Source organism: Clytia hemisphaerica, unplaced genomic scaffold (genome assembly GCF_902728285.1).
Source record: "Clytia hemisphaerica strain Z4C2 unplaced genomic scaffold, Clytia hemisphaerica genome assembly, whole genome shotgun sequence".
NCBI lineage: Eukaryota > Metazoa > Cnidaria > Hydrozoa > Leptothecata > Clytiidae > Clytia > Clytia hemisphaerica.
Window position 1 is genome coordinate 270,603 of NW_027103519.1, and position 15,986 is coordinate 286,588.

At 36.3% G+C, this 15,986-nt stretch overlaps 1 protein-coding gene across 2 annotated transcripts in view; it reads left to right on the forward strand.

Moving 5' to 3' along the window:
• Positions 1-15,986, forward strand: part of LOC136799354 (UDP-glucose 4-epimerase-like) — a 40,975-nt gene that overhangs the window by 6,754 nt on the left and 18,235 nt on the right. Inside the window, exon 1 of one of the 2 annotated variants that reach the window (XM_067056063.1) lies at positions 6,750-6,767. The exons of the other annotated variant lie outside the window; for it this stretch is intronic. The gene's annotated coding sequence lies outside the window, so the exon portion shown is untranslated. Of the gene's footprint in view, positions 1-6,749; positions 6,768-15,986 lie in introns of those variants that run through there. 2 annotated transcript variants of the gene reach the window in all.

Here is a 15,986-nt window from a genome sequence, read left to right on the forward strand (position 1 = left end):
TGGGAACGATGAACGACAGTGACAGTAGCAGTAGGATGAATTCAATCAGATTTTTGTACAACAACATAATGTTTTTGTGTGTAAAAACATGAAAAGTATCATGTCCTCAACATCATCATTGCATCTTGCTTTTGTGACTAATTGGCTGATTGGAATGAGCATGTGCTATAAAAACTCTGAGAGATTGCACTATTTGTTAGCCCTGGTTTTCCAGGATGCTAAATAACTAAATGCATTGCTCAGTCATCAGTGTCAGTTGAAGTTAATTTTAAACATTTGGCCACTGTTATGATGTTTAACTGGTTTAAATAATAAGAAAGAAAAGATTGATGGACACTTTATGGACTGTGTAACAATTAAGAGTGAAAATGCTTGATCTTTGTTACTTTCACTTCGCTGAAAAACAATTATTTAACGAAAAGGGACAATTGGAGATAAAATGGTGAAATCAGCAAGAGGCAAAAATTGCGAAAAAATAAGAATTTGGGGAATAATTACTTTGGAGAGAACTTATTTTGGCAAGGAGCTAAATAAAATAGAATTTTTTATAAATGTGGTTTTGAAGAGAAATGCAATTTTTAATTTTGGCAAAAACTAATTTGGGCAAATAGCACAGTATATAAAGTGGTTCTTTTATGCTAAAAAAATAGTGTTTCAAATAGAACTTTGGGGTTACTTAGGGACCGTCCACATAGTACGTACGCACTAAAATGTCAAAAATTGAGTATATATATACCCTCCCCCTATAGGCAAGCAGATGCAAATAGCTATACCCCCTGGTGAGTACGTACTTTTTTCATTAACACCCCCCCCCCTGGCTGAAAAAAAAATCAAATTCAAAAGGCTTGGGTTTTCCCCTTTTTCTATGAGAGAGAAACAGCTGATATTTTGTAAGGAACAAGCGAATAATAATTCTCTTTTTATTCTCTTTCAATCAATTTTACAAGCAAAAAAAGGGCTGTGAATTTTTTTTTTCTGCGTACTTACTTTTCTCGACCCCTCCCCTTCCCCTTCCCCTCTGTACGCAAGCACATGCTTTTGAGAAGACACCCCTTCTCCCCCTTAGTGCGTACGTACTATGTGGACGGCCCCTTAGGAAAATCACTGGAAATTTTAATTCTGGCAAGAACTTATTAGGGGCCCTTATTATGGTGAGGCAGGGTGAGGAAGCAATTCTTTCAATTTTGGCGATAACTACTTTTGGTGAATTTTGTTCTGTTACTATATCATCATTCATTAAGAATTTATTTATTTATTTAGAACACATTGAATTATGTAAAATACACATTCGAAATTTTATGAAAATTTTAATGCTAGCTATGAATCATTGTATAGAGTTTGGAATTAGATTCTAATTAATAAGAGTTTTCTGACTAGTAAAATGAATTTGATATTCTTGTGTGAATCTTTATACGTGCCATTTTTAAGATTTTTCTTGTGAATCTTTAAACGATTTTCAACTCAGGGTTTTGATAATAAAAACATGGTGTAATAAGTTTTTTAGAGATTTGGCAGATGATCAAAAGAAATCTGCAGGAATACATTTTACATGAAACTTTAATAAACTTGGAACATTTCGTTTTATTCAATTAACAAAAAAAGTTAGAAATATTTACTGGTCCTATGGAAAATGTTCATGGGAAAGGCTTGAAAATAATATTAGATTTTGTTGAATTTCAATATTAAAAAGAGGTCGATTGTAATCAAGGACTACCTTAAAGGAATAAATTATGACGGAAATAAAATTTGGCGGATTTACCAGGAATCTGCCGAATTAAGTTTTCACCAAAGTTTCTTTTTTCCGCCATATGTCAAATTAAATTCCCGCCAAATTTAATTTATCTCGTGTATTCTCCAAATTTGTGCTATTTCAGGCCTTAAAAACAGGTTTTTGCTTATTTGGTAACCATTTTTGGCCAAAAATTTCCTTCCACCGCCAAATTAAATTCTCGTCTAATTTCTCTTAAATTCCTCTGAAAAAACTTTCTCAACCACCCGCCAAATTAAATTCCTGCCAAAATTTCTTCCTTCAAGGTATTATTATAAATTTTGTCAAGTCTCGAGAACAGTGAAGGTAAAGTGCAAATTCCAAATTTTATTTTTGCCTTTAATGGTTCCTAATTTTTGATTGAAAAAAGTTCCAAAAATTAATCTTGTTTTATCAGTCCTTTCAGCTTCAAAGTATCAGATGCTTTAAAATGAAACAGCTTTGCTCCAAAGAAAATGTGACATTTACAAAAAAAAGCAGAGATATGTATTCAATTTTTTGTAGTAAATTTCTCAATCATTTTGTATCAAAATAACAGAACTTGAACTGAAAAGACATATAATCTTAAAGTTCTATTCTGGAATTTTGACCAAAATGTAGTTGATTGCTATCTTTTGAAACAATGTCCAGAAATATTCATCTATAAAATAATAAAATTTGACACTTAATACAGCTTATGAAAAAAAATCTGTCAATGTTACTTTAGATGACTGTACTCCTATTTGATTTTATCCTCAAAATAGGTTAAAAACTGAAGACTATATGGAAAACTTTCCAAAAATTTTGTTATGTAGCAAATCAGAACATGATGACGACAGTGAAACATAATCTTTAGGTCAGAATAAATTCAACTGAAATCCAAAAAAGTCTAACATGTCATAATTGATAATCTAGATGACAGATTTGTTATATGTTTGCATAAATTTTATCCCGATAAAAAACCTACTTCCAGCTTCAAAATTTTTTGTCAAATTTAGTCCAATATACACACTGTACCATACTAATTTGTATACTTTTTGACATTTACTATTTATTTTTCAATACTTGAAGTTTCTTGCTTTTACACATTCATCAATTGATTAGAATTGTTCACATAATTGCCAAGCTTTTAATTGTATAAACCATAACCAGAACATTTTTGCAGTGAGTTTGTATTGTACGTAATCTCAAGTTTTTCCGAAAAAGCTTCTTCACCGATCAGTTCATTTTGACTACCAGTCAAGCAATCACTGGAGATGTATGCTTTTTCTTTTTCATACTCCTGATGCCCATGGTCATGGACAAGATAGATGTCAAAATGTATAAACATCAGTCAGTCATTCATCACGAGTGATCAGATTATAAAGAAACATGCAAGATTGCCGTTGGAAATCAGTTCAAACAAAACAATTATATGTGGACAGCAGAGGGTCTTTTCGAGTGAATCTTTAAACTATTTTCCATAGTCCTTTTGTCTTTCTGTAAAAAATCGTTTTACAAGCAGTTCCAGTTCGCTCAGTGCAGGGATAGACTGCTTATCAAGGTCTCGTAGTATCTTTCTCTGTCAATCAAGTTTCATTTAAATGACATTTTGCAATTCTGTCAATTGATTGGTTTGCCAAGAGTTCTTCATACTTCAACTTCTTCATGTTGAGAATCTGTCTTTGACTTTTAAATTTACTATTTACATCAGCTATTATTTAGGTTGTTTTGATTTTTTCAAATTCTCGGAATTTGTAAAATGGCGGGATTATGCTAATCGACATACGTTTCGCGTACATGCCTAAAAGTACTTTCGTTTTTAAAGTGCACCAGGGCTTATATCCCCCGTCAACGCGTCCATCAGAATCATCAATAGCGTAAGGGGGTTAGATAAGCCATGGGGTCGAGGGTGTTTCTCGCGCGCTTGCAACGCAACACTAATTGCCCGGGGGGGGGGGTACTAGGGCAAGTTGGGTTACGGGGATGCTCCGCTGGTCAGGGTACCTTTTTTAACCTCCACGAGTCCCAGGTAGGGTCGCAAAAACACCAAAACAGAAAAAAATCAGTCCCTCGTAGGGTGCCTTTTTTTGGAAAATTTGGGGAAAAAGTAGAAAATTTGAGAAAATTTTGGAATTTCAGTCCCATTCAGGGTCACTTTTTTCGCAAATTTCGAGTCCCACGTAGGGTCCATTTTTCGAACCTCGGCGGAGCACCCCCGTCGGTCGACAAGGGTAGTACCCCCCCCCCCGGGGCTAATTGCATTGCAGCAGCCTGAAAAACTATCAGTTCAGCCTTAGCTTAAGGGTCGGAAAATTCAGGATATTTAGATAATTTTTTGATTTCCAGAGAAAACATTCTAATAAAGTCTCTAGGTAAGGGTATGACTTTTTTCAAAAATCGAAAAAAAAAAAATTCAAAAAGTCTCTCTAAGGGTCGCCTTTTCAGCAAAAATCAGTCTCTCTAAAGGTCGGTTTTCGGAGGTCCCGTCCGCACATACCACTCATTTGCCAACCCTAGCACCCCCCCCCCCCCGGGGTTTTTAGTAATCAGGATTTGTTACATACGTTTATAGTTTTTTAAGGTGCATTAACTCGGTTATTTTAGATGTTCCTTAAATTTTTGAAATTTCTTAACTAGGTTTTTCTTCTAGGTTCTGCACCCCAACTCGCCCCCAATGAACGAGTTAATACTTTTTACTCACAAAAAAATGAAGGTGCACCTTAAAGGCCCCCCCTTAAAAACCAAGTTATTATTGTGTCATCACTAGACTGGAGTCGTTTATAATGCATGTAATACTAATAATAAACACAAATAATGATACGGGATTTAGTTTGTATAAACGACTGGAAGAATCCGGTGTTCCAGCCTTATAGATACCGGGCCTAGCTACGCAGAAACTTGCGTAGCGAAAAAACAATTTATCAAGTAGACTGGAGTCGTTTATAATGCATGTAATACTAATAATAAACACAAATAATGATACGGGATTTAGTTTGTATAAACGACTGGAAGAATCCGGTGTTCCAGCCTTATAGATACCGGGCCTAGCTACGCAGAAACTTGCGTAGTGAGAAAACAATTTATTAAGCAACAACAAACTCTCAAAATGAAATCAACTCAAATTAAACATTTTTAACACACAAATCCACACACATTTCATTTTAAAGAATTTTTTTTGAGCGAGAAAAAATTTTAATTGCGATATTGACACTTTTTTTTTGTTTGGAGTTAGTGCACAAAGGTTTCTAGACGACTAAAACAGTTGACTAAAATTTACTTTTTTGCTTTATTTCTAATATGTCTTAATTAGTCGTCTAGCTTGCTAGACTATTTATCAAGCAACAACAAACTCTCAAAATAAAATCAACTCAAATGAAACATTTTTAACACACAAATCCACACACATTTTATTTTCAAGAACTTTTTTTGAGCGGGAAAAAATTTTAATTGCGATATTGACACGAACTTTGGACCCTTACCGGGACTAAAAAGGAGAAAACAAAGGAAAATTTTGGGAATTTTGCGACCCTTAGCGGGACAAATTTGACCAATTTTGACCAAATTTCGATCTTTCAGGGGGTAAAAAGTTGAAATTTTCCAATTTTTCGACCCTTAGTGGGACTGAAATTTGATTTTCTGATTTTTCCGACCCTTAGCGGGACCTTGGAAGTCCAAAAAAGGTACCCTTAAGGGCGGCACATACCGTACCCTCCATTTGCCTAAGTACCCCCCCCCCCCGGGGTCTGAATTAGTCGTCTATCTTGCTAGTCTGAATCGCAGACCTCTACAAAACCACAGGTAGTATAGGTCTGCTTAATGATCTACCAAACGCTTTCCGGTTCGCAAAGGAAATCTTGGCGAGTAATTTGATTGACATTGATGTGCGCGCAAAAACGATCGTTTCGAACGTTTTCAATGGAATGTTTACATTTGAAATTCGAATCCCAGACCAGAAAAACAATGCACAAAAAAGATAAAAAACAATCTGATGCGCGCATTATGTACAGTCTGTAGATTTATTTTTGACTTTTGCTTTTATAAGATATCTGGTCTGTAAATTTATCAAAACTTTTCCATCAGCTCTTCGGTCGAAGCTCAAAAAATACAAAATATGAACACAAAAGTGAAAGAAAACAACCAGAAACACTTCAATCTCTTCAAAGAATTGAAGATAAGTACCTGAAAAGATACAAAGGCCACACAGTATTAAAAAGTGAAATGCCAAAGCTGAAGAAAAGTTCTTTGTTTGTTTTAACATTTAAAGGCCCTTGTTGAAGGAACAACAACACTCCCTTTTGTAGAATCATAAAGAAGTAATGTCAGAAATATTCAATATGACCCCATAAATGTACTGTATATACATAACTAGAATACCTTGAAATAATCTGCAACATATCTGTAGAACTGACAAAACAATTATCTGGAGCCAAAGTGATCAACGAATCCAGTGTGGTAAAAAATTATACACTCATGCAAGTCCAAATTAAAGCATCAAAATGTAGTTTTATGAAGCAAAATTTTGTTGGTGCACACAGAAGATACATCAGGGCACTTAAATTCAATAAATATAATTTCTCATCTTTTACAAAATCTCCACATTAAACAAGAAAGGAGGAAACAAAACAAGCAAACTTCCTTCCGCCTACTTTTTTTTTCAAAATCCAAATATATTTTCCAGTCTATGATTTGGTGCCTCACAGAAAATTTAAACATTACGTAATGTTATATTTGTAGACACTCGCCAGCTAAAAATGTCTTTAGCCGTATATCGGCTAAAGGCGGCAAATCTCTGGACAAAGGAAATATAGCTTATTAAGCATCCTCTATAAGGAGCACGAATCCGTTAGTGGATGCCAGCAGCCTACTATCTTGCTAGACTATGTCATCACTCGGTTTTTTTAACTCGGGTTTCCAGGCCAGGCCTTCTTCTCGAACTCCGACCTCTGAGACTCAAGATTGCAGCCGAGACGTGGTAGGGTAAAGTTTTTTAGAATTTTGAACTGTTGAATACACAAATTGACAACAAAGATCTGTTGCTGTAAGTTGTTTTGATTTTTCTGGCCTAAAAATATTCATTATTTCTTTCAAAAAGAAGTTGCTACTTCAACACTTTCTTTCTGTGTCTTTGGAGGTGGTATGTGCATTCATGAGATGGGATTTCCTTATTACAGTCTGAGAAATCCTTCTAATTGCACGCTTAAAATTCCGAGATTTAAACGCGTAATTGCACGGCTATCAAATTGTAAGGTTTTTAAAAGTGTTTTTACCTATCAATTTCATGTTCCAAATAATCTAAATCAGTATTATAATCATTGCTTACATTGAGATACATCATTTACAAGTTATTAGAAAGGAAATGAAAACACTTTTTGTTTGTGCGAGTTCAAAATAGACCATTTTCCTCAAGTTTTCTCGGAAAAAAATCTGAAATGCTTGGACAATTTTACGCAAAATTTTATGAAGATTCCAATTCAAAAATCAGTTTTTGTCCATTTGACCATGGTTCCATCCGTTTTTAAAAAAAGTAAGCTCCACTATATTGCTCAAGCTTCTTCAAGCAGGGCGGAAAATTAAGCGTGCAATTGCACATGGGTGGACTCGGGCGGACTATGATAAGCGCGCATTTACAAGTTTACGCCCGCGGAAGTTAAGCGTGCAATTAGACCAGACCCCCGCGCTCGATAGGATCGATCATCGGAGCGGCTCGATGACGGATCGATATGTGATCGATGGATTACTACTTATCGATCCGGATAGGAGATCGATGGAAGATTCAGCCATTAAAAAGTCTTGAGTATCGATCCTTCGTTTATACATTATCGAGCTAGTATTTCAATCGAGTATATCGATTCGTCATCGATCGTTAATCGATTCGTCATCGATTATAAATCGATTTTGCGATAAGATCGATAAAAGATCGATGATAGATCGATAACTAATCATAAGCTTAAAAAAATCTTGAGTATCGATCCTCTATCGATCTCCTATCCGGATCGATAAGTAATCCATCGATCACATATCGATCCGTCATCGAGCCGTTCCGATGATCGATCCTATCGAGCGCGGGGGTCTGGATTAGAAGGATTTCTCAGACTGTATTATCCTTGCGCTTGTGCCTTCTTAGGCTTCCTGCTTGGGTTGCACTTTTCAGGTGATGTGTGGTGGGAGTAAAAGATATTCTGGTAGGATTGGTATTGATTGCTGTGGAGCCATGTATGTGTAGGTTCTGACAGGTGTCTGTTGACTGGTTGACTCGTTGATATGGCTCATCATTAGGGTGCGCACTCGTCGGGGTTTTTTGCGCGGAACGAGGAAGAATTTACAAAAATGAACTTCAATGCATTAGTACTTACCTTTGAATCATCCAAATCTGTTCATTCTTTTTTTTAAATCAATCAGGAATTATCCGGTTAGTGTAAAACGCAGGTCACAGGTCACAGGTCACGGGTCACAGGTCACAGGTCAGTGTTGACAGGTCAGCTTTGATTACTGTAAAACACAAAGAAAATGTTTGAAAAACAGTTGTTAATGTCAATGATATAATTCCAAAGGTATTTTATTGATCTAGAACTATTTTAAAGCTAAAAATCTACCCACGTGTTTACCACGTGATTTCGCGTTTTATGCCGTGTATAACACGGACCTGTAATACTTGTATTATATATTACATCTACATCATGTGCAAAAAAGTTATCTTTTCAATGTTATACGCATGTTACGAATGTTATATACAAAGAATAAAGAAATATTCGAATATCGATCTCACCTTTGCCTTAAACAGCCCCTAACAGGAAAATAGCTATCTCACAATCACTAATGTCATATCTCATTTTATCTCCTGCATCACCTTGGGTATTATAACAAGAATTGATGAAAATAGCGTCAATGGGATTATATTTTATAAATGTTTTAATATTTTTATCCCCTGCTTCGTATTTTTGATAAAATGACGTCACTATTTTCATCTCTCTAAAACAGCTCTCTTGGAGTATTTATTGTTTTCAAAACCTGTCAATCTATATCCACTTGCAGCGTCGGCATCCTATTACGCATGATAAATATTTTATTGTTAATTGGTGTACAAAACCTCATACTTTGAGATAACATCATTATTTACATAATTTAAGTGTCATTTGTTGTCAATTTTTGGGGTTGATGATTTGTCGTTTAAGTCTTCTAAATACCATATTTTGATATTACATTTCCATTACATATAATATTTTCAGGAACTTTTGTTATGAGTTGTATGTTATGGGTTGTATGTTACGAGTGCGTTACAGTTTTCCGGTCTGTAATTTGTATGACCTGTGACCTGTGACCCGTGACCTGTGACCCGTGACCCGTGACCTGTGACCTGTGTTTTACACTAACCGAGAATTATCAGGGAAACAAGTAAAAAAAACTGCATCCAGGTATCTATTTTCTTTCCAAAGATATTCATGTTTTTCGACGTCAAGGTGAAAACGCGATTTAGCGCTGACCACGGCACCGGAAAATTCTCGACCCACATTGAAACAAATGGCTGTTGCTATTGAGCTGGTTCATCTTTTCAATCGCGGTTTTTTTAGTAAACCCAGGGTAAGATTAGGCTACAATCTATCACATGCTGCTTTATTTGAAAACCTAAAGGCTGTCTGGAATTTTGAAAAAATAGAAGGAATTTTTCAACAAGATTGCGGATTTTTTCATGTAAGCAGCATACACCATCTGAAAGCTGAGGATTTCAGCTTTCTAGTGGTGAAATTTGTTTTTAGCTATCATTTCCAGCTCATTAGCGCTAAGCTAAAGTTTAACAGTCATCGGGCCGATTTTCAGACCGTACACCGGCAAAACTCCCCACACTCCGCCACACGGGTAACTTGCATCAGTGGAGGGAAACATGCATAGCCCTCGAATGAATGACCTGTCTGGTCATTAAAATACAAAGTAAAATCAAATCAAAAATAGACCTTTTTTCAAAGAGGACGTCCTGTTGAATAATTATGTAGTCCAGCCATAAAAACAATGATAGAGCCATGCATAATTACTGTACCAGACGTAATTAATCGAACAGTTCGATTACCGAACTAATCGAACTTTGTTGAACTTAATCGAACGACCAAAGTTCGATTAAATTCTTTAATCGAACTTTTCAAAAGTTGCTAAAATTGCGAGTATTCGATTAAGTTCGACAAAACATATTAAGTTCGACAAAGTTCGACAACGAGAAATGTTCGACAAAAAACTCCGTTCGATAGAGTTCGACACAAAAAAAAAGGTTCGACAAATTCGACAAAAAACTCCGTTCGATAAAGTTCGACAACAAAAAATGACCTCCTTTGGGTACTACTGCGGACGGTCCCTGGGGATCCTGGCCGAGGTCCGGGGGTCCAATTGGTTCCTACTGGTCAGGGGGATGTGAGGGTACACGTCTGCACCGTTGGGGGTCCTTCAAAGTTCCTCAAAGTGTTGTCAAAAGCTGGCAAAAATTACAAAAAATGACCTCCTTTGGGTACCAGCCCCGGTGGGACCAATCGAGGCCTCTACAGCCCCCCACAGCCCTTCGGACCCTTTGGATACCCTCTGCCTTGCTTTCCCTCAAAGCCAGCACCCTCCATCAGTCATCCGAAGCCTATAAAAGGCTTGGAAAGGTGGAAAGGCTTGACAATTGGTCAAAATTGGAAAAAAATGACCTACTTTGGGTACCACTGCAGACGGCCCCTGGGGGTCCCGGCCGGTGTGCCGGGGGGTCGGATCGGTGCTCACTGGTCAGGGGGATGTGAGAGTACACGCCTGCACCGTTGGGGGTCCTTCAAAGTTCCTCAAAGTGCCATCAAAAGCCAAAAACGACCTCCTCAATTGAGAATGTTACACCCCTTTCTCACCAGCAAAATTCCCCCGTGGGACCGATTGAGGCCTCTGCATCCCTCCATAGCCCCCCGTATCCCTTCGGACCCCTTCGGATACCCTCAGCCTTGCTCTCCCTCAATGCCAGCACCCTCCATCAGTGCTCCGAAGCCTTTAAAAGGCTCGGAAAGGCTTGAAAATTGGCAAAAATCGGTCAAAATTTGAAAAAATGACTTCCTTCGGGTACCACCGTGGAACGCCTTTGGGGTCCCGGCAGGGATTTCCGGGAGTTCAATTGGTGCCAACTGGTTAGGGGGATGTAAAGGTACTCCCCTGAACTGGTTGGGTTGCTTCAAAGTTCCTCAAAGTGTCGTCAAAAGCCGGCAAGCATTGGAAAATTGGCAAAAATTGGGAAAAATTACCTCATCATTTGGGTACCACCGTGGACGGCCCCTGGGGGTCCCGGCCGGGGTTCCGAGAGGTTTGATCGGTACCCACTGGTCAGGGGGGGTGTGAGGGTACACGCTTGCACCAGCGGGGGCGCTTCAAAGTTCCTCAAAGTGTCGTCAAAGGCCGGCAAAGGCCGGCAAAAAGTGCAATCGAATTACGCGCAAGTGGAGCGGCCTTCAGTTGCTCGGGTTTTCTCAAATTTTTGTTCGATTAAACTTGACAAAGTACGATTAGTTCGATTAAGTTCGAATAATGTAATTGAACTAATGGAACTGTCGAGGTCTCTTTAAAAAAAGTTGGATTAAGTTCGATTTCAGTAATCGAACTTAATCGAACTTTGTATTTTGAGAAATTTGTGAGTATTCGATTAAAGTTCGACAACCGAACTTAGTCGAACATTAATCGGCCAACAAAGTTCGATTAAGTTCGACAAAGTTCGATTAAAAATACCGTTCGATTGGTTCGATTAATTACGTCTGGACTGTATCATGCATATTTATTGTAATGATTTTGCATGGTTTTATCATTGTTTTTCTGCTTGACTACATATAATTATTCAACAAGGTGGCCTCTTTGAAAAAAGGTCTATGGTAGAGTAGAGCTGCAAACGGAGCTGCTTAGTTCATTTGTTTTGAAATTTTGCTGCTTTGATCATGGTCAGTTATTTGATGGCTATGCAAGTTTCCCTCCACTGACACTGATGCAAGTTACCCGACTTCACGGTATATACATGTTTTTCTTTTTATAAGCAGGTGTATGCCCCTTGGTCAGGCTCGTACCGTGAGATTTGGTAACTTACAGTCACATAGTGTGCACCCCCCCCCAGAATAGTGGGGGGGGGTTTGCTGTTTTGGGCCGGCAATTTCTAGGTGGGATTTGGAAATTTTTAGGTTCTAGGTGGGAGAAACAAGTTAAGGTGGGAGTTAATTTCTTTAGGTGGGAGTTAATGGTGTTTTGGTTAATTTTTTCTTATCTCTGTTATATTTTATGAATAATTTTTTTACTGTTCTAAGCTTTTCTCTTTTTTATTATTATACTGTAATTTATTCAGGGGGAGGGATCAGTACTAAAATCTCGGTCATAATATGAATCATACTAAAGTATTTTGGAGAATTTTTTGTATACCACCACCTTAATTTTGAAAAGTGGTATTTTAGTACCCCTTGCCAGTCCTTGCATTAAATATTTTAAAGACATTACTAGGACACAAAGACCACCCAATTTTGGTATTTTTCGAGACAAATTTTGTCTTCTCAGAACCATTTTCCCTGCGAGTGCTGATTTTGTGCAAGATGATATCTAGATTTTCCTCAAAAATCTATTAAACAATGCTGCTTCTGAATTGAGCAAACATTAAAGATATTTGACCGAATGCAAACATAATTGAACTTGGGAAATTTTCTTATAATGAGAATATTTTTATTTTTTGAAAAATTGCAAAAATTCTGAAAAAATCATAAAAAGATTATTAAAATTACTAATTTTAGTACCAATCTACTAAAAAAATTCTGAAATTTTAGTCTGGATACCACCCAATGGTACTAAAAGAATTTAAAGTGTTTTGGGTATACCACCACATCACTAAACATCATGATATCCTAGATTTTAGTATCCACCCCCTTGCACACTATGCTTGCATCAGTGGAGGCTAACATGCATAGCCCTCAAATGAATGACTTGGCTGGTCATTAAAATACAACTACGCAGCTCTGCTCGCAGCTCTACTCTACCATTTTCGTTTTGATTTAACTTTGTATTTTAATGACCAGCCAGGTCTTTCATTTGAGGGCTATGCATGTTAGCCTCCACTGATGCAAGTTACCCAATCTCACAGTATTATATATGCTTAAGTTCTCAAAGCATCCAGGCATAGGTATGCTTATTATATGCTTATGAATCATGCTTATGATTCACCTCGAGCCATTAGAAATTTGTTGAGATATTGGGAGCAGTGGAATGTAGGAAACCGTGGAAAGTCTTTTTTTTTTACTTAACCTCTACCAAACCTTTTTAAACAGATAAAAATGACAACTGGAAAATTATTTCAGGCTGACACATCGTCCCTCGCATGACTAAAGGTTCAATCTCAAAATAAGTGTCTTGGAAAATTGGAAATCTTGCAATCCTGTTCTGCCTTTGAGACTGGCCTTTTTGTCATATGAAAACATCGACTATTCCTCTACATGAAAAAAGGGCAATCTCAATCTCAAAGATGACCACCACAGTAAAACTCTAAATTTCATAAGGTATTAATTTTGAGATTAAACCTTAAGTCATGTGAGGGACGACATATGCTTATGTTATGTTTAGGAATTCTGCAAATGTATCAAACATGTATTTAAACAAAATTAACCACCCTCATTTTTTTATCTTTCTACTTCTTCATCTTCAATGAGACTAGAAAGTGAGGTCTGTTAGCACGAAAATACTCCAGATGGTGATAAATGCATGGAATTTGGCACAGGTGATCCTTAGAGGGTCTAAAACTTAATTTTAAACAGTAATACCAAATTTTGCCACCTGGCTACCTGCCAGATGACGTCATCAGATGGTTTCAGCGGAAAGATTATAAAATCCTGATAAGAATCAAGGTATAAAACATGCCTTGAAAATCTTCCTATCAAAAGTTTTGTGATGACGTCATCATAAGCCTATCCAGGCAAAACCTAAAAATCCTGTAATAACGGAACTAGTTGACCAAATTTGGTGTTTTATACATGAATTCATGTCAAAATTTGAAGTTCCTTCTGATGCTTAGGTCTAAACAACATACGAAGGCTTAAAACATCCAAAAAATTAGTCGGTTGTACACTGTGTTCCTGAAGGGAGAACGCTGCATTGATTTGCCTTGTAAATCTCAAAATCTAAGTTTTAGTTAGTGTTCTGTAGGATGTAAAGCTTTTAATTCAATTTGAACATCAGAATCAGAAAAAGCAATGAATTTTGATATGAATTTGGTATAAAACATCAAATTTGGTCAATTTAGTGTTTTTTATCCATATAGACTCTACAACATATACCTAAGCTCGCACTTAATTCTTTTGTCTTTAAATTCCAAAAATCAATACTTAGGAAATTTCATAAAATTTTTTTTTATTATTTCCTTTCAGATTTTGAAAAAGAAACAAAAAAAAAATATGTTATATGTTTATTTTTTTCCATCCTCTTGCCTAAAACTTTTCCGCATATGGTGATGTCCGTAAACCAGCAAAAAAAAAAGTAATTGCCTATAGAAGCTTTTTCGGACATCCATATATCTGGAAGCGTTTTGAAGTTGTGATGTCAATTTCGTGAATTTTACTCACTATTAGCCAATTTCTTTTTCACTTTTCTATACATATTTGAAAACAATTATAAGGCTACTTCAAAGTCATCCATAAAAATTTGACCTTTTCTCTATTTGTCCATTCAAAAATCTTGCAAGGTACGGTTTTTTTCCGTCTTGGTACGGTTTTTTTTCGTCTTGGTACGGTTTTTTGAAAATTATCAGTGTGAAATTCTCTGCAGTCTTCAAGCTAAATGATTTTATTCAAAATGAACTTTCATGCACGTTGAATTAATTAACTCACAAAAGCTTCCAAAAGCAGAAGTTTTCAATTTGGAAAAATGAAAAAACTGCAATGTCTTCCGAAAAAAACTTTTGGTATTTTGGTGAAAGTTAAAGTTAGTTTTTTTATTTCCAAATTAAGAAAAGATCTGCTGATCGGAAAATTTTTTGCTTATTATGTTCAGGTATTCTTTTTTATTGCCGTTAGATCTTTCTTATTTAGTAATTTTTTGTTTTTACTAGGCTAGTTGTTACAAGCCTTCGCAATAGCTGCTTTCGGTGCATTTACTATTTGAGGTTTTTGATTAACTTTGACATTCCAAATTGCTTGGCCCCAAAGAAACAAGTCGCAGATCATTAGATCTTGTGACCTTAGGGGCTAAGCCCATTCTCCATCTTTATTGATTTAAAACGTATAAAATCGCTATCTAATTCGAAATCTATCAAAAGTAATAAGCAACTGAAAATTTACTGCCAGCTAATTTGAAATTTCGTCAGTTTTTAATTATGTCCCTAAGTCTCATGTTAAAACTCTACCCTTCCAACATTAGAGAGCTTCAAAAATATTTGTGGTTTTCAAATTTTGCTGGGAATTTCCCTTTTGTCTCAAATATTTCGACCATGATTGTACAGTGAAAGACTTTGGATAGATTGCAATACTTTGCTTGTTGCAAAGATATGGAGAAGTAGAATTATCTTGTAAGAAAAGGCCTAATGTTTCTTATAAAGCATTAGCTTAAGCATTAGCAAGTCAGCGTAGATTTTGCATGAACTCAAACTACTCATTTTTTAATAAGCAACTCCAATTTTCAGGTCAGGGCTGGGGTTGCTTAGCATTCAAGCTCATTTTTACAAACATCTGCTTTGACCACCCCTGATATTATACCATATTTATGCTATCGGGCTAGGGCTATCGTTTGCAACCATCCTCTAGAGGAAATTTATTGTTTAAAATTTTTTTTGGAGCTTTAGACTGTGGTATGTTTTTATTAGACTAATCATATGATTTTACTCAGCTGGGTGCAAAGTTTTTCAGTATCAAAGCAATTTCAAAATATACTATATATACTATCGAGGCAATGCTAGCATGCAAAATTCGTTGGTTGAATAATGAGTGATTAGATCTTTTATGAACTCGAGGAAAATAATAATTAAGAAACTCTTTTGAAGGGCACAGTTGGTTGCAAGGTATTTTTGCCACGACCCTAGGTTATTTTTATGCTGATGTGACTTATTCGCATACAATAACTATTATAGTATTCATTTAATTTCATAATTTTATTTGGAAAAGTAAAAAATATACACTACTGTATGTTTCACCATAGTATAAGAAAGCCGCGGCTGGAATATGTACCGCATTGTCTTTTCAGTTAATTGCTGTTCCATCTCTGTCTCCGAGTTTTATAAGAACATCAAGATGCTCAGTTTAGTATT